At 49.9% G+C, this 27,977-nt stretch overlaps 1 long non-coding RNA gene across 3 annotated transcripts in view; it reads left to right on the top strand.

Annotated features, from left to right (window-relative positions):
- Positions 1-27,977, top strand: part of LOC146855814 (uncharacterized) — an 82,475-nt gene that overhangs the window by 47,581 nt on the left and 6,917 nt on the right. The window contains exon 3 of one of the 3 annotated variants that reach the window (XR_014981397.1): positions 27,147-27,269. The exons of the other annotated variants lie outside the window; for them this stretch is intronic. This is a non-coding gene — a long non-coding RNA (uncharacterized LOC146855814). Of the gene's footprint in view, positions 1-27,146; positions 27,270-27,977 lie in introns of those variants that run through there. 3 annotated transcript variants of the gene reach the window in all.

Raw genomic sequence — 27,977 nt, 5'->3', positions numbered from 1 at the left:
TTTTCTTTTCTCATTTTCAGTGTACATGTTACAACAAGAAATAATTATTTAGTTCTAGCACATGAAACATTCATTTTTTCTTTGCATGTGATATTTCTTAGTTATTATTAATATCACATTATCAAATCATAAGATCAATGTTATTAAAAGTGTTAATAATTCACATCTATTAGAATAAACATAAAATATAACATACCCTTATTCTAGCATTCTGCATGCTTTTACGATGCAGTATCTAAATCAAAGTTGCATTTTGTCGTTTTCCAAAAACGTGAAGCCTAACACACGATTGTCATCATTTCTAATAGGTATTGTCACGATTGTTTTGTTCTTGTTTGTCAAAAAATTTGTTAAGGGAAATCCCTGCTTTATCAAGGAACTATTGATTGGTAGCCAACTCAGAAATGAGTAATCAGGTTCAAATATAGAAAAACAGTATGGCATGGCAACTGGCAGAACGAACCTCCTGAAGAAGTTTAGTCAAACAAGAATCATACAAACTAAGAGCACTGCTGTGGCTACAAACAACAAGAGCAAAAGAACCTGATGTTCCAGAAATAATCTATAACTGTTTTTACAGTGCATTTAGAAGTTAGCACAGTTTCTGTAAAATAACATTAAACACAATAAGACTCAGACAAGTGTCGAGAATGTATTTGATTATTGTATTAAAGATCCAAAATCAATGCATACAAGTAACATTTTAAGTAGTTCAAGCATAAATCTAACCGTTTGAAATATAACATCACACATTTAGTTAAAGTAATCTATCCCTGAATTAAAAAATCCATAAGAGGATGGTTTTATACTCAGCAATATAATCTCTATCACCAACAAAGCAAGAAGTTGGTTCTCAAAGGTTCTCTAAGCATTGGCAAAGGAATCAAATTAAAGTCCACTAGGGTCAAATTCAATGGGTAAAGGGCAAAGGGGAACGGAGCATAAATCAGGAAGGTTCAAGTCTGGTATCTCACCAAACTGCTCCAAATTGTCCAACAGGCAAGCTCATCCGCAAGGGCAAAAAGCAAAGGGGCATAACAAAAGATAGTTCAGCAGGCAGGTAGGAGTTAAAGGAAAAGTTTCAAGGTGCAGCCTGAGCTTAGACACAAGCTCGATTCAAAAAGGTGCAAAAAAGGCATAAAATGCAAATGATGCAAGGGGGCAATGAATGAGGGACCGTACTACTCTTCCTGTGCATCGTGGTTATATAGTTCATGTTTGTCATCATGACATGAATTGTCAGTCCACAATAGTCTGATTGTCATGTGATCGTTATTTCGTCTTTCCAGGTACAAATTCTTACTCCAGCATAAATTCCCACATAAGTCATGAGAAACTAATGTCCTTCCACCCTCCCAGGTGAATAGACAGAGAGCTTCTTCAGCTTGTTACTCTTTATGGATATGGGGGAAAAGTCAGCTTCTCGCCATTCACACACAAGGGGAAAAGAAGCGTCTTTGTTATCATAAGGAATGTTGCATGAACCAAGAACAAATAAAGAAATATTTGAGAACATATCAAGCCCATTGCACAAGGCTATAATAGAATATAGTCTAAAGAAAAAAAAAATTTGACGTGTTTAACCCTTTCGCTGTTAGGCCTTTTCCTCTCCTGTGCTAAGCCTTTTTTTTGGCTATTTGGGGTAGTTCGTGCTGTGCTTAGGCCCATGTAACTTTTTGTCCACATAAGGTATCCATGCCAAATTTGTGTCCTTTTCTTCCAACATCTTGGGGATTTTAAAGGTACCAAGGGTGTGTTGATTTCCCTGGATAGGGACCCAGAAATTAGCCAAAATACAGCTAAATGTTTGGTTTTTCGGGAAACATGGGAAAAAAGTGCTGCAGAGGAAAGCGTCTGTTTTTTTCTCTGCAAACGGTATCAACAAAGGGTTTGTGGTGCTGAAATCACCATCTTCCCAGCTTTCAGGGACAGACAGACTTTTGTCAGAAAACCACACTTTTTACACAGTTTTGACATTTTACTAGGACAAAGCCTACTTTTGCTACGTTTTGTGCTTTCAACCTCCTTCCAGTTAGTGTTAGAAATGGGTATAAAAGCAATAATGGATCTTGGCAGGCTATACATTTCTCAAAAGTAGACAACATTCTGAACTCAGCAAGGGGTCATTTGTGTAGAACCTTCAAGGAAACAGTTTAAAAAACGAAAAATTGAAAATGAGTTGAAAAAACCAGCCATTTGTGCCGACGTTGTCACCTGTAACTTCTTCTAAGTATGACAGATTTTTTAAAGCAATATACCGTTACATCTGCTTGACCATTCTGGTTGTGGGGATATATAGGACTTGTAGGTTCACCTAGAGCCCGAGGAACCCAGAGCCAATAACTGAGCTGCATCTTGCAAATGGTTTTTCATTGTGTACCGGGTATATGGTAATTAATACGGCTAAATATAAAGAGTGAAATGAAAATAGGTATCAAGGACACCTATGTATTTCCAAAATGGGAATGAAATATAGAGTTTAGAAGCAGTAGCTATTTACACATCTCAAAAATTGTAGATACCCATACTAGCATGTGAATTATAGGAAATTTTTCAAAGTGACTTCGGGGCATATCATCAAGGACCGGCGATAATTATCGCTAAGCGCACTTAGCGCTAGGATAATTATCGCCCGCTAACGTGGATTTTTATCGCTGAGATAGCGTGCTATTAGCAACGCTTATCTCAAAAGCAATAAAAATCCTAGCGCTAACTGCCAAACGTGAGATTATCGCTGGAAATCCAGCGATAATCTCACAAAGTTTGGCGTTAGCTTGGTGATAGGGCAAGGCAAACTTAGCCATGATATCCACCTTCCATAGGATATCATGGCTAAGTCAGTCTTGAAGCAGGCGTAAGGAAAGTAGCGATAACAGGGGTTATCGCTACTTTTCTTGCCGCTATGCTTCTTAGCGTGGGGCTTGATGATAGGAGAAATGTCGCTTAGCGACATTTCTCCAGTCATGTCAGGGCAGGAACGCCCACTTTGCATCTCATTAGAGATGCAAAGCTGGACATTCAGAATTCAGGCGCTAATGCAAGGTTTCACGCGATAGCGTGACCTTGCTGATTTGGCGATAAAATTATCGCTGCTTTTCGCCCGAAAAAGGATGCAAAAGCGGCGATAATCTTTTATCGCCTCGTTGATGATATGCCCCTTCTTTTTTACACATTGTCTTACATTTGGAAGGCATAAATGCGTAGAGAGTCAATAGGTAATACCAGTTGCTCTACAATTCTGTGTTCCCCTAACTCTCCCAATAACAATGGTACCTCACTTGTGTGGATAGGCCTAGTGCCCATGACAGGAAACGGCCCAAAATGCAACGTGGACACACCACATTTCTACAGTGAAAATGGACCCTTTTTGGCAAAGTGCCTAGTTGTGGATTTTGGAACCTAGCTCTGCCGGCACAAGGGAAACCTAGCAAGCCTATACATTTTTTAAAACTAGACACCCAGGGAAATCCAGGAGGGGCTGACTTGTGTGGCTCTCACCAGGTTCTGTTACCCATAATCCCTTGAAAACCGTAAACTTTGTAAAAACAAAAAACACATTTTCCTCACATTTCTGTGATGGAAAGTTCTGGAATCTGTGCGGATCCACAAAATTCCCCAAAGTCTTCTGATAAAAATGGTACCTCACTTGTGTAGGTAGGCCTAGTGCCCGTGACAGGAAATGGTCCATAACACATTGTGGACACACCACACTTTTACAGTGAAAACTGTCCCTCTTTTTTCAAAGTGCCTAGCTGTGGATTTTAAACCCTAGCTCTGACGGCACCTAGGAAAACCTAGCAAACCTATACATTTTTTTAAACTAGACACTCAGAGGAATCCAGGAGGGGGTGACTTGTGTGGCTCTATCCAGGCTCTGTTACCCAGAATCCCTTGCAAACCTCAAACTTTGTTAAAAAAACATACATTTTCCTCACATTTCTTGGATGGAAAGTTCTGGAATCTGCGTGGATCCACAAACTTACACCCACCCCGCATTCCCCAAAGTCTTCTGATAAAAATGGTACCTCACTTTTGTGGGTAGGACTAGTGCCCACGACAGGAAACAGGCCAAAACACAACATGGACACACCACATTTTTACAGTGAAAACTGACCCTTCTTTTCAAAGTGCCTAGCTGTGGATTTTTAACCCTAGCTCTGCCGGTACCTAGAGAAACCTAGGAAACCTATACATTTTTTTTTAAAAAGACGCCCAAGGGAATCCAGGAGTGGTTGACTTATTTGGTTTCCACCAGGTTCTGTTGCCCAGAATTCCTTTCAAACTTCAAACTTTGTCAGAAAAAACACATTTTCTCACATTTCTGCGATGGAAAGTTCTGGAATCTGCGTGGATCCACATAATTCCACCCACCCTGCATTTTCCAAAGTTTCCCGATAAAAATAGTTACTCACTTGTGTGGGTAGGCCTAGTGCCTCTGACAGTAAACGGGCCAAAATGCAACATGGCCAAACCACATTTTTGCAGTGAAAACTGACCCTTTTTTTCAAAGTGCCTAGCTGTGGATTTTGAACCTTAGCTCTACCAGCAGCTAGGGAAACCTAGCAAACCTATACTTTTTTGAAAATTAGACACCCAAGGGAATCCAGGAGGGAGTGACTTGTGTGGCTCTCACCAGGTTTTGTTACCCAGAATCTCTTGCAAACCTCAAACTTTGTCACAAAAAACATATTTTCCTCACATTTCTGTGATGGAAAGTTCTGGAATCTGCATCGATCCACAAAATTCCACCCACCCCACATTCCCCAAAGTCTCCTGATAAAAATGGTACCTAATTTGTGTGGGTAGGCCTGGTGCCCACAACAGGAAATAGGCCAAAAAGCAACATGGACACACCACATTTTTACTTTGAAAACTGACCCTTTTTTTGCAACGTGCCTAGCTGTAGATTTTTAACCCTAGCTCTGACAGCACCTAGGGAAACCTAGCAAACCTTACATTTTTTTAAATTTAGACACCCAGGGGAATCCAGCAGGGGGTGACTTGTGTGGCTCCCACCAGGTTCTGTTACCTAGAATCCCTTGTAAACCTCAAACTTTGTAAAAACAAAACACATTTTCCCCACATTTCTGTAGAGACATCAAAATTACCTATCACAAAACGACCTGGTTTTGCAAAGGGGCTCATCTGGGTTTTTAGCCACGCGCTCGACGGCCATTTAGGAAAACCTACAAAACCCAGACATCTGTGAATACTAGACACCCGGGGGAGTTCAGGGAGGTATGGCTTGTGTGTACCCCCCAATGTTTTCCTACCCTGAATCCCCCGCAAACCTCAGATTTAGCTGAAAAAAATCACGTTTCTCAAATTTCTGAGTGGGAAAAGTTGTGGGATCACCGAGCTGACACAAATTTCCTACCACCCAGCATTCCCCCAGGTCTCTTGATAAAAATGGTACCTCACTCATGTGGGTGGGCCAAGTGCCCGCGACAGGAAAAACATATTGTGGAGACATCAAAATTACCTATCACAAAACAACTTGGTTTTGCAAGGGGGGCACCTGGGTTTCTGGCCCCGGGCTCGGTGGCCATCTAGGGAAACCTTCCAAACCCACACATTTCTGAAAACTAGACACCCTGGGGAGTCCATGGAGGTATGGCTTACGTGGAACTCCCAAAGTTTACCTACCCAGAATTCCCTGCAAACCTCAAAATGTAGCTGCAAAAATCACTTTTTACATTTTTGTGTGGGATCACCGTGCCGGCACAAATGTCCTACCACCCAGTGTTTCCCTTGTTCACCCGAGTAAAATGATACCTCATTTGTGTGGGTGTACCAAGAGCCTGTGACTGGGAAGGGCCAAAGACATAGGGATTAAGAGTATAGCAACGCAAATACTAAGCAATAACATTTTTTATAAATACGCTTTTAGCCGATTCTGCATTGGACAGCCACACAATTGAGGTATCATTTTACTCTGGAGACCAAGGTGAACGCTAAGTGGTAGGACATTTGTGCCGGCCCGGTGATCACACGCACAAATGTGTGGGAGAAGTGATTTTTTTCAGCTAAATTTGAGGTTTGCAGGCGATTCTGGGTAGGAAAATGTTAGGGGATCCACCCAAGTCAAACCTCCCTGGACTCCCCCGGGTGTCTAGTTTTGAGTAATGTGTGGGTTTGGTAGGTGTCCCCAGATGGCTACCGAGCCTGAGGTCCAAAACCATTTCCTGTCACGGGCTCTAGGACTACCCACACAAGTGAGGTACCATTTTTATCGGGAAACTTGAGGGAATGCTGGATTGGTGGAAGTTTGTTGCTCCCCTTAAATTCCAGAACTTTCCATCACAGAAATGTGAGGAAAATTAGGTTTTTTTCCTAAAGTTTGCAAAGTATTCTGGGTAACAGAACCTGGTGAGAGCCACACAAGTCACCCCATACTGGATTACCCAGGTTGTCTAGTTTTAAAAAATATACAGGTTTGCTAGGCTGAGCTAGAGCCCAAAATCCACTTCTAGGCACATTGCAAAAAATTGGATCAGTTTAATGTGGAAAAATGTGATGTGTCCACATTGCATTTTTGGCAAGTCCTAGGCCTACCGACACAAGTGAGGTACCATTTTTATTGGGAAGATTATAGAAATGCTGGGTGGGTGGAAGTTTGTGGATCTACGCAGATTCCGGAACTTTCCATCACAGAAATGTGAGGGAAATGTTTATCTTTTTACAAGGTTTGAGATTTGCAAGGGATTTTAGGTAACAGAACCTGGCGAGAGCCACACAAGTCACTACATCCTGGATTCCTCTGGGTGTTTAGTTTTAAAAAATGTATAGGTTTGCTGGGTTTCCTTAGGTGCCAGCAGAACTAGGGTCCAAAATCCAAAGCTAGGCACATTGCAGAAAAGGGTCAGTTTTCACTGGAAAAATATGTTGTGTCCACGTTGTGTTTTGGGCTATTTCCTGCCGCGGGTATCAGGCCTATCCACACAAGTGAGGTATCATTTTGATCGAGAAACTTTGGAGAATGCTGGGTGAGTGGAAGTTTGTGGATCTGCACAGATTCCAGAACTTTCCATCACAGAAATGTGAGGAAAATGTGTTGTTTTTACTAAGTTTGAGGTTTGCAAGGGACTCTGGATAACAGAACGTGATGAGAGGCACACAAGTCACTCCATCCTTTATTCCCCTTGGTGCCTAGTTTTTAAAAGTGTACAAGTTTGCTAGGTTTTCCTGGGTGACGGCAGCGCTAGTGCTCAAAATCCACAGCTAGGCACATTGCAAAAAAAAAAGGTCAGAGCCTAGTGGGCTTTCTGCTGCCCGGGGGGGGGGGGAGATCGGGGACTATTGCCAAAGGGGGGCAGAAAGACTGTGACTATTTTTGGGGGGGAGGGGTGGGGGCATTGGTATGACCATTCTGGCCAGCCCCCACCACTACGTATAAAAAAGCCAGCATAATCCCTGGCGTCTAGTGGTCTCCTTGCCCCCGCCTGGGGGGGGCAGATCATCTGCCTCCTTGAGGGGCAGAAAGGCTGTGGCAATTATTTTTGGGTTGTGCATTGGCATGCCCATTCTGGGCAGCCCCCTACCCTACATACAAAAAAAAATAATCCCTGGTTCCTAGTGGGCTTTCTGTCGCCCCTCGGGGTAAAATCAGGGGCTACTGACCCATCTGCCTCCTGGGGGGGGCAGAAAGGCTGTGTCAATTCTTTTTAGGGGGGAGGGGGCATTGCCAGACCCATTCTGGACAGCCCCACCCTTGAACTTTGGAAAAAAAGTCCCTGGTGCCTAGTGGGCTTTCTGCCCCTACTGGGGCAGATTAAGGGCTATTGCCCCCATCTGCCTCCCGGGGGGCAGAAAGACTGTGGCAATTCTTTTGGGGTGGGGTATTGGCATGCCCATTCTGGGCAGCCCCTACTTATAAGAAAATAACAATAATCCCTGGTGCCTGGTGGGCTTTCTGCACCACCCAGAGGCAGATCAGGGGCTACTGTCCTCATCTGCCTTCTGCGGGGGGCAGAAAGACTGTGGCCTTTTTTTGGGGGTGTGAGGTCATTGGCATGCCCATTCTGGGCAGCCCGCACCCCTACATTTTGGAGAAAAAAATCATTGGTGCCTAGTGGGCTTTCTGACCCCCCCCCCCCCAGGGAGGCAGATAATGGGCTATTGCCCCCATCTGCCTCCCGGGGGCAGACAGACTGTGGCAATTTTTGGGGGGATGGGGGCATTGGTATTGCCTTTCTGGGCAGCCCCTGCGTACAAAAAAAATCCCTGGTGCCTAGTTGGCTTTCTGCCGCCAGTGGGGCAGAATAGGAGCTATTATCCCCATCTGCATCCTGGGGAAGAGATAGATTTTGGCATTTGTTTGGGGGGTAGGGGCATTGGCATGCCCATTCTGGGCACCCCCACCCCTTCATACAAAAAAAATAAATCCCTGGTTCCTAGTGGGCTTTCTGTCCCCCCTCGGGGTAAAATCAGGGGCTACTGACCCATCTGCCTCCTGGGGGGGGGGGGGGGGGCAGAAAGGCTGTGGCAATTCTTTTTAGGGGGGAGGGGGCATTGGCAGACCCATTCTGGACAGCCCCACCCCTGAACTTTGGAATAAAAGTCCCTGGTGCCTAGTGGGCTTTCTGCCCCTACTGGGGCAGATAAAGGGCTATTGCCCTCATCTGCCTCCCGGGGGGCAGAAAGACTGTGGCAATTCTTTTGGGGTGGGGTATTGGCATGACCATTCTGGGCAGCCCCTACTTATAAGAAAATAACAATAATCCCTGGTGCCTGGTGGGCTTTCTGCTCCACCCAGAGGCAGATCAGGGGCTACTGTCCTCATCTGCCTTCTGCGGGGGGCAGAAAGACTGTGGCATTTTTTTGGGGGTGTGAGGTCATTGGCATGCCCATTCTGGGCAGCCCGCACCCCTGCATTTTGGAGAAAAAAATCATTGGTGCCTAGTGGGCTTTCTGCCCCCCCAGGGAGGCAGATAATGGGCTATTGCCCCCATCTGCCTCCCGGGGGCAGACAGACTGTGGCAATTTTTGGGGGGATGGGGGTGTTGGACCTAGAGTCCTATGGTAGCTTGGCTCAGGTGGAAAGGCCTCATTCCAGAGTAACATGTCGTGCTTGCATCACACTCACCTCAACACTCCAGCGTACCACCACTAAGAACGACGCTACACCAAGAGATTAGAAAAATTAGAAAAGCTTTATCTTTCCTTTTATCATGTTTCTCTTTTCTTTCAAATGAAACCAATCAGTTTTTATCTATATCACATTAGGGTCAGAACATTTCATTGTGACTAGATTGGCAGTACATAAATACCTTAGACCTGGTATGAAATCAAGCGCGCCACCTGGTGATCCTGGGGAGCGTCAAACACAGCATAACATAATCAATAGCGCTTTTAAACTTAGCATTGAACATAGCGCTGCACTTAGCAATTTCATAGCGCTTTAAAATAGGTCAGTGAACATAACACTACACATAGCAATTTCCTAGCGCTTTAAAATAGGTCAGTGAACATAGCGCTACACATAGCAATTTCCTAGCGCTTTAGAATAGGTCATTGAACATAGCGCTACACATAGCAATTTCCTAGCGCTTTAAAATAGGTCAGTGAACATAGCGCTACACATAGCAATTTCCTAGCGCTTTAGAATAGGTCATTGAACATAGCGCTGCACTTCAGATATGGCCCTCAAGCAGAATGTAGTGCTCAGTGATTCAATAGCGCTAAACTTGGCGATTCCCTCGGGCCTTGCCCTTTTCATACCCCTGGGCCAGACATCACAGCTCTACCCCTGGCACCCAAATGAAGTATCACGCATCGCCTCTCCTGGGAGCACTAGGCGGGGTACTGGGGACCCCTCATTCCCCGTCAAGCCAGACTATGTCTTCTCGCCCAGTAGGGGTGAAGGCGCTCTTCGTGGACCCCTTTGTTCTCCCCCACGTCCTTTCAGTCAGACACCTAGTGAAGGGCCCGTGGCCCAGTTCCTTCCAGTTCTGTGTCAGTGGGGGTCTAGTGGCGCCACGATGAATCTCCACGGGGAAGGGGCGTGCTCAGGGCCTCGTGGGCCTCCCGCCCTCCTCCCCGGGAGTTACCTGACTTTTCAGCCGTCTCTAGGCCCGTGCGCTGGTTTCGCTCCTCACGAGCCTCCCACCAGTCTGCGCTCTACCCAGTGCGGTCCGGAGCCGGCGGGGACCTCACGGCGATGTTCGGGCCGAGGGCCTTCCCCGCAGCAGTGGTCTAGCAGATTTTCCTTCAGCCTTCAGGGGCCCGCGCCCGCAGCCGCCAGGGGCAGCGCGGCCTGCGTTGGCGCGACCCAGTCGGTGAATTGCACAGCGGCGGGGGCGGCGTCGCGCAGTCCGCCCCTGTCACGTGATGATGGAGGGCAGCTTCACGGCCTACCAAGGCCTTCCCCCTCGCATTCCGCTGTGTTCCTCAGGCTGCGACGGCAGCAGCGGGCCCCCCGCTTCTCCGCGGGCCCCGGCGACCACGGCAGCAATCCTTCTGGCCCTGGGCCGTAGCGGTGAGTAATTCTTTGTGGAAACCCCGACGGGGGTGGTTAACATTAAGGGGGGTGTCCTGCAGCTCGGGGGTGATGATTATTTCCTGGGTCTGTGGCGGTTTTATTCAGCCAAAGGAGGATGACAGTCAATTAGATCCCGATTATTCCAGGGCTCCGGCCAACAACAGGGAAGTAGAGGATAAGGTCGGAGATAGTAACTCTCTTCCCCGGTTCTCTTCAGTGGTCCTGGCTAGGCGGGGAGCACATGGGTCAGAGGCTGAAGGCAGGGCTAGGTCACGAGGTAGGGGGTAGTTTCAACCGAGGGGGGAGAAAAAGCAGGCCCTAAGAACAGTCAGTTCCCCCCTCCAGTGCACCTACCTCCCCACTCAGGTGCCTTACTCCTGACTACCTCACTTCACACACAAAATGGCCGTCGCCCCTCACCTCTATATATAGCCTGGGCCTTGACTGTCTAGAGTGGCCCAGAAGGTTCTGGAACCCCTCATGCCAGCCTATGGCCCAGGCTCTGAGTTGACAGTTTAGGCCACCATTTTGTGGAGGAGCGCCCTCTCTCCCTCCATTTTAGGGAAGCACCTTGTGCCACACCATCAATTAGTGATAATGGGGCGCCCAGAACCTCTAAGTGTCAAGAATTCCTGTCATGCGAGGGGAGGAAAACGGTAACCAGCGAAAACGGACTACATCTCCCAGGATGCTTAGCGGTTGAGAGGTTATGTAAACAGGAGAGCTGTTACATAACTCAAGGAAAACACGCCCTTATGTAAACAGGAGAGCTGTTACATAACTCAAGGAAAACACGCCCTTATGTAAACAGGAGAGCTGTTACATAACTCAAGGAAAACACGCCCTTATGTAAACAGGAGAGCTGTTACATAACTCAAGGAAAACACGCCCTTATGTAAACAGGAGAGCTGTTACATAACTCAAGGAAAACACGCCCTATAAAGGGAGGAACCGGGAGGTACAACGCTGTCGGATATTGTGTTTACACCGACGTACCTGCTTAGTGAAGAGTAGTGTTCCGGAGTGGTGCTCCAGTAAGGCAAGAACGGAGGTAGGTCGAGTCGTTACTCCCTGGGCCGTGTCTTGCCCCATCGTCACCTGTGAAGGACCCGGAAGCTCTACCGGATAACCATTGAGCTTCGCTTTTTGACTCGGCTGAGTCAAAGCGCAGTGGCGCTTTTGCTGGTTGGAGTCGTAACTCCCAGCCCGACCAGAGATACAGGGACTGCCAGCTGTAACGCACACCAGGAGGTGTTTGCCGCGTTACAGACTCGGAAGTCCACAGGATCGATCGAGCGGCTGCTCTCGGTTCAGTCTTCTTTGCTTGTGATTGGGGTATCGGTGACGCATCACCAGGAGGTGACTCCGCGTCCCGGTGCAGTCTGAGGAAGAGGTTGAGCGGCTGCTCCCTTCAGGTAGAGACCCCGGCTGGGTGTTTCCCTGACTCCTCGATTCTCCCCAACACTCTTCGTGCCCCTCACAGCCTGCCGATTGGCATTGTCGGCCATGTCATATCTGCCCTCTGTTGGCATACACCGGGATCGGCGTATATGCAGAGGACGGTTAGGACCATCCGTGCTGTGGGCTGGTAACGTACTTAGCCTGGAGGATTCCAGTGACTATACCTTTGTTTATTCCTTGTATTATTTTTGCCTTCATTAAAATAACTAAACCTTCACAAGTGGTTGCGTTCTCATTATCGTGTCTGTTAAACGATCCTGAGACGTTCAGGGCGTTACAAAATATCCGACCTTAATAACACTAACTGTCTCCCGGTCGATAACAGACATGGCAACACTTGATGATGTGCTGGCTGCTTTAGCGACCGTGCAAATTGAATTGGCTGCCTCCACGCAAGAAACAGCCGATGTAAAAGCCAGACTGGATGCTATCCAATTGGACCCGCTCACGCCCAGCACCTCCCTCACGAACCAGACCCCTGCGGTAGTAGTGGAAATGCCGGTAGCCGTCCCCTTGGCAACACCAGAGAGGTACAGTGGGGATCCTAACACAGTGCAGGTATTCCTCACACAAGTGGCGCTACATTTATCGTGCAAACCAAGGGCGTTCCCCACGAGTCAGGCTCGTGTGGCTTTCCTTATATCCTATTTGGCTGGAAACGCGGCACAATGGGCCGTACCTCTGGTGAGCAGGGACGACCCCATCTTATGTGATTGGGGTGCTTTTCGCGAGGAATTCCTGAAGGTCTTCGACAGAAGGGCTGACTCGTACACGGCGGACCGTGAAATGCTTGAGTTGATACAGGGATCCAACGACCTGGTGCAGTATCTCAACGCGTTCCGAAGGCTGGTTGCGGAAACCAAGTGGCCTGTTGCTAAACAGACGGCGCTCTTCCATCACGGGCTGTGCGATGAGCTCAAGGACGCCGTGGCTCATATTGACCCACAACCCAAGACATGTGAGGGCCTTATCAACCTGGTATTACGGCTGGAACATAGGCTAAGTGAAAGAAAGGGGGATCATGGGAGAAAAGGAAAATCCCTTCCATCCTATGTGACAGTGGGAAGTCCTGAAACTTCCACCGCATCCAAGGGAGAACCCATGGACATCGGCGCAATACGAGCGAGCCTCACAGCCACGGAGAAAGAGTCACGCCGTAAACAAGGATTGTGCCTATATTGTGGCAAAAAAGGCCACTACGTACGTGAATGCCCTGCCAAACCGAAGACGTCACGTTATCGGGCCAACCGGTCGGTAACAGCCGTGGTGGACGTACCGGCGGAAAACTAGAGGACTCCCAGACCAAAGAAGGGGCATCTCGGAGTCACTCATCCATCCCTTCACTTTCCAACTCGGTCACTAAGGGACAACGACACCTGTTTCTCACGGTGCACGTGGGAGTGCATGACCAGTGGATACCCGTTGTGGCCATGGTGGATTCAGGGGCCACTGGCATGTTTATGGACCACAACGAGGCATGCAGGCTAGGGCTAGTGCTTCTTCCCAAAGCTGTACCCGAAGACGTCTACGCTGTAGACGGAAGGCGATTGGTGACGGGGCCCATCGGGCAGCACACGGGGGTCCTTCCGATGAGATGTGGGAGGAACCATTTGGAACAAATCGATTTTAACATCATCCGAGCGCCCCAATATGGCGTCATATTGGGATTGCCGTGGCTACAGAAACACAACCCCTCTGTGGATTGGCCAACACATCGCATCGAACTGACGTCACCGTATTGCATCCTGCATTGTGGAATAAGAACGGAATCCCTTGACGCAGATGAGAGCGGGAGTCAGACGGTGGCTACAGCGGCAGAAAAAGATGTGGCTCTCCCCCAGGCTTATCACAGTTTTGAGGATGTATTTGATGAGGTGAAGGCGGAAGTGCTACCACCACATAGACAGTTTGACTGCCAGATCAACCTGGTGCCAGGGGCCAGCGTTCCCAGCGGCAGGCTGTATGCCCTGAAGGAGCCTGAAAACGTGCATCTCCGGGGGTACCTGGATAAACTCCTCAAGCTAGGATTCATCCGCCCGTCCAAGTCTCCGGCCGCCTTGCCACTCTTCTTCATCCCGAAGGCTAATGGGGAGTTGAGAGCCTGTGTGGACTTTAGGGCATTGAATGCGATAACCGTAAAGAATCGGTACCCCTTGCCTCTCATCAGTGTACTTCTGGAACAGGTCAAGAAAGCTCGTATCTACACCAAGTTGGATTTGAAAGGGGCATACCATCTGGTGCGCATGAGGGACGGAGACGAGTGGAAGACCGCCTTTAAGACCAGGTTCGGCCTTTTTGAGTACCTCGTCATGCCGTTCGGTCTGTGCAACGCCCCGGCAGCCTTTCAGTACTTTTTGAATGAGGTATTCAGAGAGGAGTTGGATATCTACGTGGTCGTATATATCGACGACATCCTCATCTATTCGTCCAGTGTGGAGGAGCACGTACACCACGTCAAAGCTGTGCTCCAAAAGCTGAGGGAAAACATGCTGTTTTGTAAACTCAGCAAGTGTGACTTCCACGTCACATCCGTGGAATTCCTCGGAGTGATGCTGAGTCCAGAGGGACAGGAGATGGCAGAACGAAAGATCAAGGCGGTGAAAGAATGGCCGGTGCCCCAAAGCGTGAAGGACGTCCAAAGTTTCATTGGCTTCGCCAACTTTTACAGGCGGTTTATAGATGGATTTTCAGGATTGGTGGCCCCAATCACACAGCTACTGAGGAAGTCCAAGGAGTTTGTCTGGTCCCCTGAAGCGAACAAAGCCTTTGAGGCCCTGAAAGGCGCCTTTGGTAAGGCGCCGGTGTTGGCTCACCCCGATCCGGATCTCCCCTACGTGGTGGAAGCGGACGCATCGGATGTGGCGCTGGGGGCTATCTTGTCCCAACGCAACCACGACATAGGGGTGCTTCATCCCGTTGCGTACATGTCCCGCAAACTCAACGACGCCGAACGCAACTACCATATTGCGGAGAAGGAGCTTCTCGCAATCAAGGACGCCTTCACCGAATGGAGGCATTGGTTGATGGGGGCAAGACATGTGGTATCGGTGTACACGGACCATCGGAACCTACAGTTCATGACGGCCACAAGACACCTTTCTCCCAGACAGCTGCGGTGGATGATCTTCTTTGCGGGGTTCAACTTCCGCATCACATATCGGCCGGGGACGGAAAACCGGAAGGCGGACGCCCTGTCCCGTCAATCTGCAGTCAAGGAACCATTGCCTGCGACCGAGCATTCCATCATTTCCCCGAGGATGGTATTGGGGGTTATCCAACCGGATACTTTCCTGAGGGGTATAAAGAGAGGGATCAGGTCATTCGCATGGCGGAGGTGGCTCCTCAGTCACAGAGAATGGCAGCTGAAGGACGGGATACCCCTGAAGGGCAGGTGCCTATTGATACCCACGCCTAGGCTAAGGAAACAAGCATTCATCTGGTGCCATGACTCTCCATGCGCAGGTCATTTGGGCTTTGAAAAAACGGTGGCTAGCATGGGACGGCATTTCTGGTGGCCAACAATGAGAGTGGATGTCAGGAGGTGGGGACAGGAGTGTCCTACGTGTGCTACCATGAAGGCCGACCATGGCCGAACCCAAGGGCTCTTACATCCACTTCCGACCCCGGATAGACCATGGGATAGCATATCACTGGACTTCGTGGTGGGCCTACCAGTAGACCAGGGGATGACGGCAATACTGGTGGTGGTGGATTACTTGACGAAAATGGGGCACTTCATCCCCTGCAAGAGAGTCCCTACGGCCGGGGAATTGGCGTCACTACTCCTAAAGAATGTGGTACGACTGCATGGATTACCTGGGGTGATCGTGTCGGACCGGGGGTCGCAGTTTACGGCGCAATTCTGGAAGACTTGGTGCACTGCGCTGCATGTTAAGACCGCCCTGTCCACCAGCTACCACCCTCAAACGGACGGCCAAACCGAGCGCCTGAACCAAACGCTCAAACAGTATCTGCGATGTTTTGTGGACCAGGGCAGGGAAGAATGGGTCGACTTGCTATGGGTTGCAGAGATCGCCTATAACAACGCCACTCACAGCTCCACACAGTCATCTCCGTTCTATAGCAACTATGACCAACATCCCAGGTTCTTGCCATTTCTACATCCGTTCAGAGAGGACAGGATTCCCGCCACAGCGGACAGGGTGGCACACATAAAAGACACGTTGATGCGCTCAAGGGCTGTCCTAATAGAGGCCAAGAGAAGATACAAGGCTGCGGCAGACAGGAAGAGAAGGCCCGGGCCACTGTACCGCACTGGAGACTACGTCTGGATATCCACAAGAAACATGAGGTTTCGAAAGAACAGTGTGTTCCATCCCAAGTACATGGGCCCCTATCGAATTACCAAGTGTATGGGTCCCGTGAACGTGAAGGTGTGCTTGCCCCAGTCATTGCGGATACACCCTGTCTTTCATGTATCATTGCTCAAACCAGCAACCTCCAAGCCGTCTGGGACACCTAGGCCGGTATGCGTGGAGTCGGAGGGGGAGTATGAAGTGTCGGGCATACGGGCGTCCAAATGGCGCAGGGGGAAGCTGTGGTACCTGGTTGCGTGGAAAGGCTATGGCCCGGAGGAGCAGTCATGGGAACCGGCTGAAGGGGTTCATGCTCCGCGCTTGGTCTCCTTGTTCCATCGGCGTTTTCCTGCCAGCGCTGGACCCGTGGGGAGCCGCTGAGAGGGAGGATGTACTGTCAAGAATTCCTGTGATGCGAGGGGAGGAAAACGGTAACCAGCGAAAACGGACTACATCTCCCAGGATGCTTAGCGGTTGAGAGGTTATGTAAACAGGAGAGCTGTTACATAACTCAAGGAAAACACGCCCTTATGTAAACAGGAGAGCTGTTACATAACTCAAGGAAAACACGCCCTTATGTAAACAGGAGAGCTGTTACATAACTCAAGGAAAACACGCCCTTATGTAAACAGGAGAGCTGTTACATAACTCAAGGAAAACACGCCCTTATGTAAACAGGAGAGCTGTTACATAACTCAAGGAAAACACGCCCTATAAAGGGAGGAACCGGGAGGTACAACGCTATCGGATATTGTGTTTACACCGACGTACCTGCTTAGTGAAGAGCAGTGTTCCGGAGTGGTGCTCCAGTAAGGCAAGAACGGAGGTAGGTCGAGTCGTTACTCCCTGGGCCGTGTCTTGCCCCATCGTCACCTGTGAAGGACCCGGAAGCTCTACCGGATAACCATTGAGCTTCGCTTTTTGACTCGGCTGAGTCAAAGCGCAGTGGCGCTTTTGCTGGTTGGAGTCGTAACTCCCAGCCCGACCAGAGATACAGGGACTGCCAGCTGTAACGCACACCAGGAGGTGTTTGCCGCGTTACAGACTCGGAAGTCCACAGGATCGATCGAGCGGCTGCTCTCGGTTCAGTCTTCTTTGCTTGTGATTGGGGTATCGGTGACGCATCACCAGGAGGTGACTCCGCGTCCCGGTGCAGTCTGAGGAAGAGGTTGAGCGGCTGCTCCCTTCAGGTAGAGACCCCGGCTGGGTGTTTCCCTGACTCCTCGATTCTCCCCAACACTCTTCGTGCCCCTCACAGCCTGCCGATTGGCATTGTCGGCCATTTCATATCTGCCCTCTGTTGGCATACACCGGGATCGGCGTATATGCAGAGGACGGTTAGGACCATCCGTGCTGTGGGCTGGTAACGTACTTAGCCTGGAGGATTCCAGTGACTATAACCTTTGTTTATTCCTTGTATTATTTTTGCCTTCATTAAAATAACTAAACCTTCACAAGTGGTTGCGTTCTCATTATCGTGTCTGTTAAACGATCCTGAGACGTTCAGGGCATTACACTAAGTCAACACCAAAAAAAAACTAGTGGACAGAAAAATTAGAGGGTAAAGGAAGAAAAAATGAGGAGGGGACAGCCAAAGGACTGGCAGGTCTAACACGCGTCCCCCCCAGCTGAAAGTGGGGAGAGCTACCCAATCCCTTGGGAGTTCTCTTCACTAAGGCGGAAATACCTGGAGAGACCGTCAGCATTGGCGTGGTCCACTCCTGGGCGATGTTCCACCCTAAAGTCCATTCCCTGTAGGGAGATGGACCACCTCAACAACTTAGGATTCTCGCCCCTCATTTGCATCAGCCACCTGAGGGGCCGGTGGTCGGTCTGAACCAGGAAGTGCGAGCCAAACAGGTATGGCCGCAGCTTCTTTAGAGCCCACACCACCGCAAAAGCCTCCCGTTTCGATTGCACTCCACCTCTGTTCCTGGGGGAGTAGTCTCCTGGATAGGAAAACCACAGGTTGGTCCAGACCCTCTTCATTGAGCTGTGACAGCACTGCCCGATGCCATGCTCCGACGCATCCGTTTAGACGATGAATTCTTTGGAGAAGTCAGGGGCCCTGAGGACAGGCGCCTCACACATTGCTTGTTTCAGGGTGTCAAAGGCTCGTTGACACACCTCGGTCCAGATTACCCGTCGAGGGTGCTTCTTTGATGTAAGCTCAGTCAAGGGAGCCACGATAGTACCATACCCCTTGACGAAGCGTCGGTAGTAACCGGTGAGGCCCAGAAAGGCTCGGACCTCCGTCTGAGTCTTGGGGGGTTCCCAGGCCATAATGGTTTCAATCTTGGCCTGGAGGGGTTGCACCTTGCCCCGACCCACCAAGTTACCGAGGTACACTACCGACCCCTGCCCGATCTGGCACTTACTGGCCTTGATCGTCAGACCCGCCTGCTGCAGGACCTGAAGGATAGCCTGAAGGTGACACAAATGGTCCTCCCAGCTGCTGCTGAAGACGGCGAAGTCATCCAGGTAAGCAGCCGAGAAAGCCTCCATCCCGGAGAGGACCTGGTTCACCAGCCGCTGAAAAGTGGCAGGGGCGTTCTTGAGCCCAAAGGGCATCACGCAGAACTGGTAGTGACCCTCAGGTGTGGAGAAGGCTGACCTTTCCTTTGCTCCATCTGTCAGGGAGATCTGCCAGTACCCGGATGTAAGGTCGAAGGTACTCAGATATTGGGCAGCTCCCAACCGGTCCATGAGCTCATCCGCCCTCGGGATAGGATGAGCATCGGTCTTCGTCACAGAGTTCAGTCCCCTGTAATCCACACAGAACCTGAGTTCTGGGGTGGTGCCCGGCGGGGCAGCTTTAGGTACCAGTACCACCAGACTGGACCAGGGACTGCTTGAAGGTTCAATTACTACCAGCTCCAGCATCTTAGTGACTTCACCATGGATGCTAGCCTTCACCTTATCCGACAAGCGGTAGGACTTGGACTTCACAGGTGGGCTGTCCCCTGTGTCCACATCATGGGTACACAGATGAGTCCTTCCCGGGATAAGTGAGAACAGTGAAGCGTACTGCTCCAGAACCTGGCGGCAGTCTCTCCGCTTGTTCGGGAGTTAGAGATGGTGAGAGGATCACTCCCTCTACCGACCCATCCTTTTCTTGGGACGCGAAAAGATCAGGGAGAGGTTCACTTTCCTCTTCCTCTGACCCATCAGTCACCATCATCAAAGTGACCTCTGATCTCTCTTGGTGGGGCTTCAGGCGGTTGACATGGAGCACCCGATGGGGCTGCCTGGGGGTCTTAAGATCCACCACATAGGTGGCCTTGCCCTTCTTCTCAATCACCTCAAAGGGGCCTGACCAGCGATCCTGGAGGGCGCTAAGCTCTCCAGGCTCCATGACCCACACCTTCTGGCCAGGCTCCAGCTCCACCGGGTGAGCATTTTGGTCATACCACTCCTTCATGACCGTCTGGCTGGCTTCTAGGTTTTCGGAAGCTTGCTTCCACAACCTAGCCATTTGGCTACGAAAGGCCAGCATGTAGCTCACCACATCCGGGGGAAGTTTTCTGGGAGTCTTTTCCCATCCATCCTTCACCAGGCTGAGGGGTCCACGAACAGGGTGCCCATACAACAGCTCGAAGGGGCTAAAGCCCACTCCCTTCTGCGGTACCTCCCTGTAGGAGAACAGCAAACAAGGCAGGAGGACGTCCCATTTCCTCCGCAGGCTCTCGGGCAGACTCCTGATCATGTCCTTCAAGGTTTTATTAAACCTCTCCACCAGACCATTGGTCTGAGGGTGATAAGGGGTGGAGAACCGGTAGGTGACTCCACACTCCTTCCACATAGCCCGCATGTAGGCCGACATGAAGTTGGCACCTCTGTCGGACACAACTTCCTTGGGGAAACCCATCCGGGTGAAAATCCCCATCAGGGCCCGTGCCACCGCAGGTGCAGTAATGGTCCTCAGAGGAATAGCCTCTGGGTACCGGGTGGCATGATCCACCAGAACCAGGATAAACCTGTGACCGGCAGAAGTTGGTGGATCCAATGGCCCAACAATGTCGATGCCCACCCTTTCAAAGGGGGTGCCAACGACAGGCAGTGGTTCCAGGGGAGCCTTCAGCTTTACCCCTGTTTTCCCATTAGCTTGGCAGGTGACACACGTCCTACAAAAAGTGTCGGACGTAATCCTCATCTGAGGCCAGGAGAAATGAGGGACAAGCCGAGCAAAGGTCTTGTCCTGTCCCAAGTGTCCTGCCAAGGGTATCTCATGAGCCAATTCCAAAAGGAAGGCTCGGTAACGCTGGGGAACCACCAAGGCCCGGGATGATCCATGCACCGGAGCCTTGGGTTCGCTATAGAGGAGACCATCTTCCCAATATATGTGGAAGTTCCCCGAGACATTACCCGCTGCCTGGGCTTCGGCCTGCCGCTGTAAGCCCTCATGGGTGGGGCACTCCTTCTGGGCCCAACAAAACTCCTCCCTGGTAGGTCCTCACTCCACCTGCCATTCTGCAGGGGTAGGCAAGCCCTCCAGGGAAGTCACATCCCCCTCTGTGGACTCCGGGACCACCTCAGTTGCCCCATCCATCTTACGAGGTGCAGATGCCGGGGCAGGCTTCTCCTGTCCCCGTTTACCCTTTTTGGCAGCTGGTTGGGCCTTTTTCCCAGGCTCCAACCTCTGCGAACTCCCCCTCCGGGCAGTCACAGACCGCGTGTTGGCACAAGTCCACTCAGGCGACCCCAACATCTCCATATGAGCCTTGAACTCGACCTCCTTCCAGGCTGTATGTTCAAGGTCATTTCCCAACAGACAGTCGACCGGCATGGCAGGGCTTACCGCAACTCGAAGAGGACCCGCAACCCCTCCCCACTCAAAGGGACTCTGAGCCATCGGATAGTGACCCTCTCGGTTGTCAGCCATCACAACCGGGTGGACTACGTTGGGAACCACCTGCTCTGGGGACACCAGCTGACTCCTTACCATAGTCATGCTGGCTCCTGTGTCCCTCAGAGCCTCCACCCTCTGGCCATTGATGGTGACCCATTGCCTGTACTTGGTAGTATTCGAGGGCACATGGGTCTTAGGAACCATCTCGCAGTCTCCCAGGGACACTAATGTTAGCCCTGCCCACTCACCTCCCTTATCTAGGGGCAACTCCTCCCCGAGCACTGCACTCGCCACCCCAGGGGTCTTTCCTCCAATGAGAGGGTGTGGTCTCTTGGGACACTTAGAATCCCCCTTGTAGTGCCCAATCTCGCCACACTCATAGCAACGGACAACCCTAGGCTGTAGACCACGGTCAGGATAAGGGGGTTTGTGGGGGCCAACCTTAGGAGGGAATCCTGATCCCTTTCACTGCGAACTCTTTTGGCGGCCTTTAGGAAACTCCTTCTTTTTGTCTCCCCCCCTCTTTCTTCTGGGGAGCGCACTGTCCAGTCCTTTGGGAATCCCCCCCAGTTCCTTTTGAAGACACCCGGGTACTAGCCCCGATGTCCGCCTCTTCCGCAAGCTTCCAAGGATTAGTCAGCTTGCTGTCCACCAGGTGTTGACGCAGCTCTGGAAAACTTTTCTCGAGGAGGTGCTCCCTCAAAAACAGGTTATACAACCCCTCGTAGTCTTTCACCTCACTGCCCTGCACCCAGCCCTCCAAAGCCTTTTTGGCGTAGTCCAGGAAGTCCACCCAGTTCTGGGTGGCCAGCTTTTGGCTACCCCGGAATCTCTGCCTGTACTTCTCAGGGGTCAGCCCAAACTTCCTAATCAAGGCGACCCTCATGGTGGGGTAGTTGGTCTGCTCCCGTTGTTCTAGGCCTAAAAGGGCATCCCTCCCCACCGGAGGCATGTACCTGTACAGACCACCACCCCACTGGGCTTCCGGGATCCCATGGGCTCGCAAGGAGACCTCATAGGCAACTACGTCCTTTGGTAAGTGGGGTCTAGGCTCCCTGGGAACTTCTTTCTGTACGCTGCCACCAGCAGGACTACTGGGGGTCCCTAACTGAAGGGCCTGGAGATCCAATTTTTTCAAATGGAGCTCATGAAGGAACCTCCGCTCTTCCCTCTCCTTCTCCAAGCGGGCTAATTCCATCCTGAATTGCCTCTCCTCCCTCCTGTCGGCTAAATCAGCCGAAGACAGGCTTCCCCCTGAAGCACTACTACTGGCCCTTGAAGGTGCCCTGGGTCCTGCAACCATATTGCTGCTCTCAGGGGGGAAAAGTGATACTGCCCCTTCCGTGGTGTCCGGTTCCGGTCCTTCCTCCTCCCGTTCCCCGCTATGGTAGGCCATCACCCAGGCTCTCAAGCTAGTCTGGAGCTCCACTTTCTTTGCTCCCTGCTTGAAAAATACCCCCCTCTCCTGGCAGAATTCCTTTAGCTGGGTTACAGTGTACTCCTCTAGCCTACCCAGCTCAAACTCCATCCAGCCAGGTGGGGCCCTAAACAATGCGGAAAAGAACTCACAAGGTAAGAAGAACCTTCTTTAAAAAGAAAACCACACCACAGGACAGGAATAATTTTGGAAAATCCAAAGAATCCAATCAGGGAGACAACCTGGAGAAAACTCCAATAAAAACAAAAATCAGGTGTAGGGTGCGTGGCGCACACTGAATTGCTGATGAGTGGACGCAAGCACAAGCTCAGAATCCCACCGCTGCCACCAACTTGTTGGACCTAGAGTCCTATGGTAGCTTGGCTCAGGTGGAAAGGCCTCATTCCAGAGTAACATGTTGTGCTTGCATCACACTCACCTCAACACTCCAGCGTACCACCACCAAAAAAAGACGCTACACCAAGAGATTAGAAAAGTTAGAAAAGCTTTATCTTTCCTTTTATCATGTTTCTCTTATCTTTCAAATTAAACCAATCAGTTTTTATCTATATCACATTAGGGTCAGAACATTTAATTGTGACTAGATTGGCAGTACATAAATACCTTAGACCTGGTATGAAATCAAGCGCGCCACCTGGTGATCCTGGGGAGCGTCAAACACAGCATAACATAATCAATAGCGCTTTTAAACTTAGCATTGAACATAGCGCTGCACTTAGCAATTTCATAGTGCTTTAAAATAGGTCAGTGAACATAACGCTACACATAGCAATTTCCTAGCGCTTTAAAATAGGTCAGTGAACATAGCTCTACACATAGCAATTTCCTAGCGCTTTAGAATAGGTCATTGAACATAGCACTACACATAGCAATTTCCTAGCGCTTTAAAATAGGTCAGTGAACATAGCGCTACACATAGCAATTTCCTAGCGCTTTAGAATAGGTCATTGAACATAGCGCTGCACTTCAGATATGGCCCTCAAGCAGAATGTAGTGCTCAGTGATTCAATAGCGCTAAACTTGGCGATTCCCTTGGGCCTTGCCCTTTTCATACCCCTGGGCCAGACATCACAGCTCTACCCCTCTCACCCAATTGAAGTAGCACGCATCGCCTCTCCTGGGAGCACTAGGCGGGGTACTGGGGACCCCTCATTCCCCGTCAAGCCAGAATATGTCTTCTCGCCCGGTAGGGGTGAAGGCGCTCTTCGTGGACCCCTTTGTTCTCCCCCACGTCCTTTCAGTCAGACACCTAGTGAAGGGCCCGTGGCCCAGTTCCTTCCAGTTCTGTGTCAGTGGGGGTCTAGCGGCGCCGCAATGAATCTCCGCGGGGAAGGGGCGTGCTCAGGGCCTCGTGGGCCTCCCGCCCTCCTCCCCGGGAGTTACCTGACTCTTCAGCCGTCTCTAGGCCTGTGCGCTGGTTTCGCTCCTCACGAGCCTCCCACCAGTCTGCGCTCTACCCAGCGCGGTCCGGAGCCGGCGGGGACCACACGGCGGGCTCTCCGGTCTCCCGGCGATGTCCGGGCCGAGGGCCTTCTCCGCAGCAGTGGCCCGGCGGATTTTACTTCAGCCTTCAGGGGCCCGCGCCAGCAGCCGCCAGGGGCAGCACGGCCTGCGGGGGCGCGGCCCAGTCGGTGAATTGCACAGCGGCGGGGGCGGCGTCGCGCAGTCCGCCCCTGTCACGTGATGATGGAGGGCTGCTTCACGGCCTACCAAGGCCTTCCCCCTCGCATTCCGCTGTGTTCCTCAGGCTGCGACGGCAGCAGCGGGGCCCCGGGCTTCTCCGCGGGCCCCGGCGACAACGGGGGCAATCCTTCCGGCCCTGGGCCGTAGCGGTGAGTAATTCTTTGTGGTAACCCCGACAGGGGTGGTTAACATTAAGGGGGGTGTCCTGCAGCTCGGGGGTGAAGATAATTTCGGCGCCCAGCGGATTTCCTGGGTCTGTGGCGGTGATAACGTTTTATTCAGCCAAAGGAGGATGACAGTCAATTAGATCCCGATTATTCCAGGGTTCCGGCCAACAACAGGGAAGTAGAGGATAAGGTCGGAGATAGTAACTCTCTTCCCCAGTTCTCTTCAGTGGTCCTGGCTAGGCGGGGAGCACAAAAGGTTGACGTGATCCCAGGGTCAGAGGCTGAAGGCAGGGCTAGGTCACGAGGTAGGGGGTAGTGTCAACCGAGGGGGGGAGAAAAAGCAGGCCCTAAGAACAGTCAGTTCCCCCCTCCAGTGCACCTACCTCCCCACTCAGGTGCCTTACTCCTGACTACCTCACTTCACACACAAAATGGCCGTCGCCCCTCACCTCTATAAATAGCCTGGGCCTTGACTGTATAGAGTGGCCCAGAAGGTTCTGGAACCCCTCATGCCAGCCTATGGCCCAGGCTCTGAGGTGACAGTTTAGGCCACCATTTTGTGGAGGAGCTCCCTCTCTCCCTCCATTTTAGGGAAGCACCTTGCGCCACACCATCAATTAGTGATAATGGGGCGCCCAGAACTCTAAGTCAACACCAAAAAAAAACTAGTGGACAGAAAAATTAGAGGGTGAGGAGGGGACAGCCAAAGGACTGGCAGGTCTAACAGGGGGCATTGGTATGGCCTTTCTGGGCAGCCCCTACGTACAAAAAAAAATACCTGGTGCCTAGTTGGCTTTCTGCCCCCAGTGGGGCAGAATAGGAGCTACTATCCCCATCTGCCTCCTGGGGGAGCAGATAGATTTTGGCATTTTTTTGGGGGGTGGGGGCATTGGCATGCCCATTCTGGGCACCCCCACCCCTTCATACAAAATAAATCCCTTGTGCCTAGTGTGCTTACTGCCCCCCCCCCCAGCAGGCAGATCAAGGGCTATTGCCCCCATCTGCCCCCTGGGGGGGCAGAAATACTTTTGCCTTTTTGGGGGTAAAGGGTGGGGGCATTGGCATGCCCATTCTGGGCAGCCCCCACCCCTGGTCCGTAAAAAAAAGAATCCCTCGTGTCTAGGGTGCTTTCTGACCCCCACGGGGCATATTGGGAGCTACTGCCCCCATCTGCCCCCCAGGGGTGCAGAAAAACTGTTGATTCCATAATTTAATGTGGGAGCAAAGGCCCTTGCCCAAGGGGCCGCTCTCCCCTTCCTGGTGCCTAGTGAGTGGATCCCTGCTTTGGGAATGCCTTCTTGGGGTGATCCCCAAGGAGGGATCCACTTGGAAAGGATACCATTAGAAAGGGGAGATTCTCCCCTTTCCAACGATACCTCTCTCATGTGTTTCGGTGCTCGGGGGGCTGAGATAGCCTGAAGTGCACTGAAACAGTGAAACTGAAACTAAGTTTCAGTTCCGTTTTCAGTGTAATGGCGTCAGCGCGCCATGCACGCAATCGTCATTACAATGAAAACAAAAAATATGCCTTGAGAGGTTGGGGAAGCTCTTTCCCACCTCCCAAGGCAAAAAAGAAAAAAAGGAAATCCCTCTGCTGTGCAAGTTTGCTCATGACTGAACCATTCCGTCATGAGCATAGAAGGGGTTAAATTCTACATTTCATATTTTAATATAGCAAACTCCTGATTAAGTTCAAACATAATGAAATAAATCATACGTATCATATATAAGGCAATGTTGTCCATAGTTGTAACATAAAAATGTTCAACTTAAAGTACAGCCTACTACCATTATTTCAGGAAAATAGCAACATGTAAATTAATTCCAAAAGTAATTAAAATAACATTGTTTCTGAACACAAATTATCTTTATACTAATAAACACTTATACTGAAAATTTCAGACATCTAGGGCCATATGTAGGTACCTAAATACCGGTCGGTAACGGCCGAAAATCGATAAATATCCCGTTACCGACCGGTATTTAGGCATTTGAGATGTAGGTGGCTGGATTTCAGGATTCGGTAATTTACAGAATCGGAATTTTAAGAAATCGGTAAAATACCGATTCGGTAAATCACCGAATCCTGAAATCCAATGTAGGGGGCACTCAAGTGAGTGCATTTTTGGTTTCTGGATTTGTTATTTACCACCAACTACAAGTTGATGGTAAATAACGAAAACCTTTTAAAAAGCAATTTTGTGCTTTTTGACAAGTGCCATGTGGGAGACATACATGCCCTTAGGGCATGTATGTGCGCCACATGTGCACACATGCACAATTCAGTGGTGCAACAGGGTGTCAATGTGACACCCTGCCACCCATGAATATGCTCCCCCCTATTACCGATTCGGTATTTACCGAATCGGTAATTGTGAATGCCTTCCCATTCATTCCTATGGGCCTCCAGGCCCATAGGAATGAATTGGAAGGGATGCATTGTTACCGAATCGGTAAATACCGATTCATAAATACCGAATATTACCGATTCGGTAATAATTACCGAATGTTTACCTACATTCTATTTACCGATTCATAAATACCGAATCGGTAAAATTCGGTATTTATGAATCGGTAAATATATATTACCTACATATGGCCCCTACTGTTTTTCATTTAGAAATGGCACCAAAGTTGAGTTTGTTAGGACACTTTTCAATAAAGTCAAATAGCACTGCTAAGTTATTGGAGTCTAATGTTTACCATTTAATGTGAAAGTTGCTTGGGTTGTAATGTTTTCTTCTTCTTGCAGGTGTGTTCATAATTATCTCATAGTTAGTGAAAGCCACATTGGGTATGAGAGATAGTTAGGCCTCGGAGAAGTACTTTTGACAAGAATGAGAGGCGCTAAAGAACAAAGGGAGGACCACTGTTCACGTTGTATCTGGAGATGGAAGAAATCCAAGGACGTTAGGATGTACGGATCAGAAGAGGGGAGTTTGGAGTGCAACTGCCAAGTTTTACCATGAGAAGGGGGGAGGATCCCGAGACATATGAAGTGTGATTCTCGAACATTCTGTGTAGTTTTAATTGGTGGTCACACTTTAGCTTTACTCAGATTCTTTTAGGTTTCGAGGGATTCAGACCTTTTTGCTATATTTCCGATCTGTGGCTTTAGGCTAAGCAATACCTCTGATTTTGGAGAACTTCTACAGAAGTCTCTACAATGCTGACACCTTCCTGCTTTTTGTATCGAATTAGTGTTTCCCCACCAATACTACTTGGTTTAGGGTTAGTTAGATAACTTACATTTCTTCATGTATAGGCAAGAGGATCGAAAAACATAAACTGACCAACAGATTCTGTTTCTCATTTTCTGTACTGCCATTACTAAATTTGTTTTCTGCTTCATGTTACTAAGACTTAACTTTGATAGACGATTTGGTCTACCAGTAGTAATTCTGTATTTTTACAAAATATTCTTGAGATTAGTGTACATCAGCTTGGCTTTGAATTTGTAATAAATCTATTCTTAAATCCCATCTAAAGACTTTGGGTCTTCACTGTGTAGCCAAATGGGCTGCACTGTAAATTAAATTTGTGAAGGATGTCAATTCCTCTTTATTCCTCAATCACCTAAAAA

The sequence above is a fragment of the Triturus cristatus genome, chromosome 4_1, assembly GCF_964204655.1.
Source record: "Triturus cristatus chromosome 4_1, aTriCri1.1, whole genome shotgun sequence".
NCBI classification, from domain to species: Eukaryota; Metazoa; Chordata; class Amphibia; order Caudata; family Salamandridae; genus Triturus; species Triturus cristatus.
The sequence above is the reverse complement of the archived record's forward strand: the minus strand, read 5'-3'. Positions and strand labels throughout refer to the sequence as shown.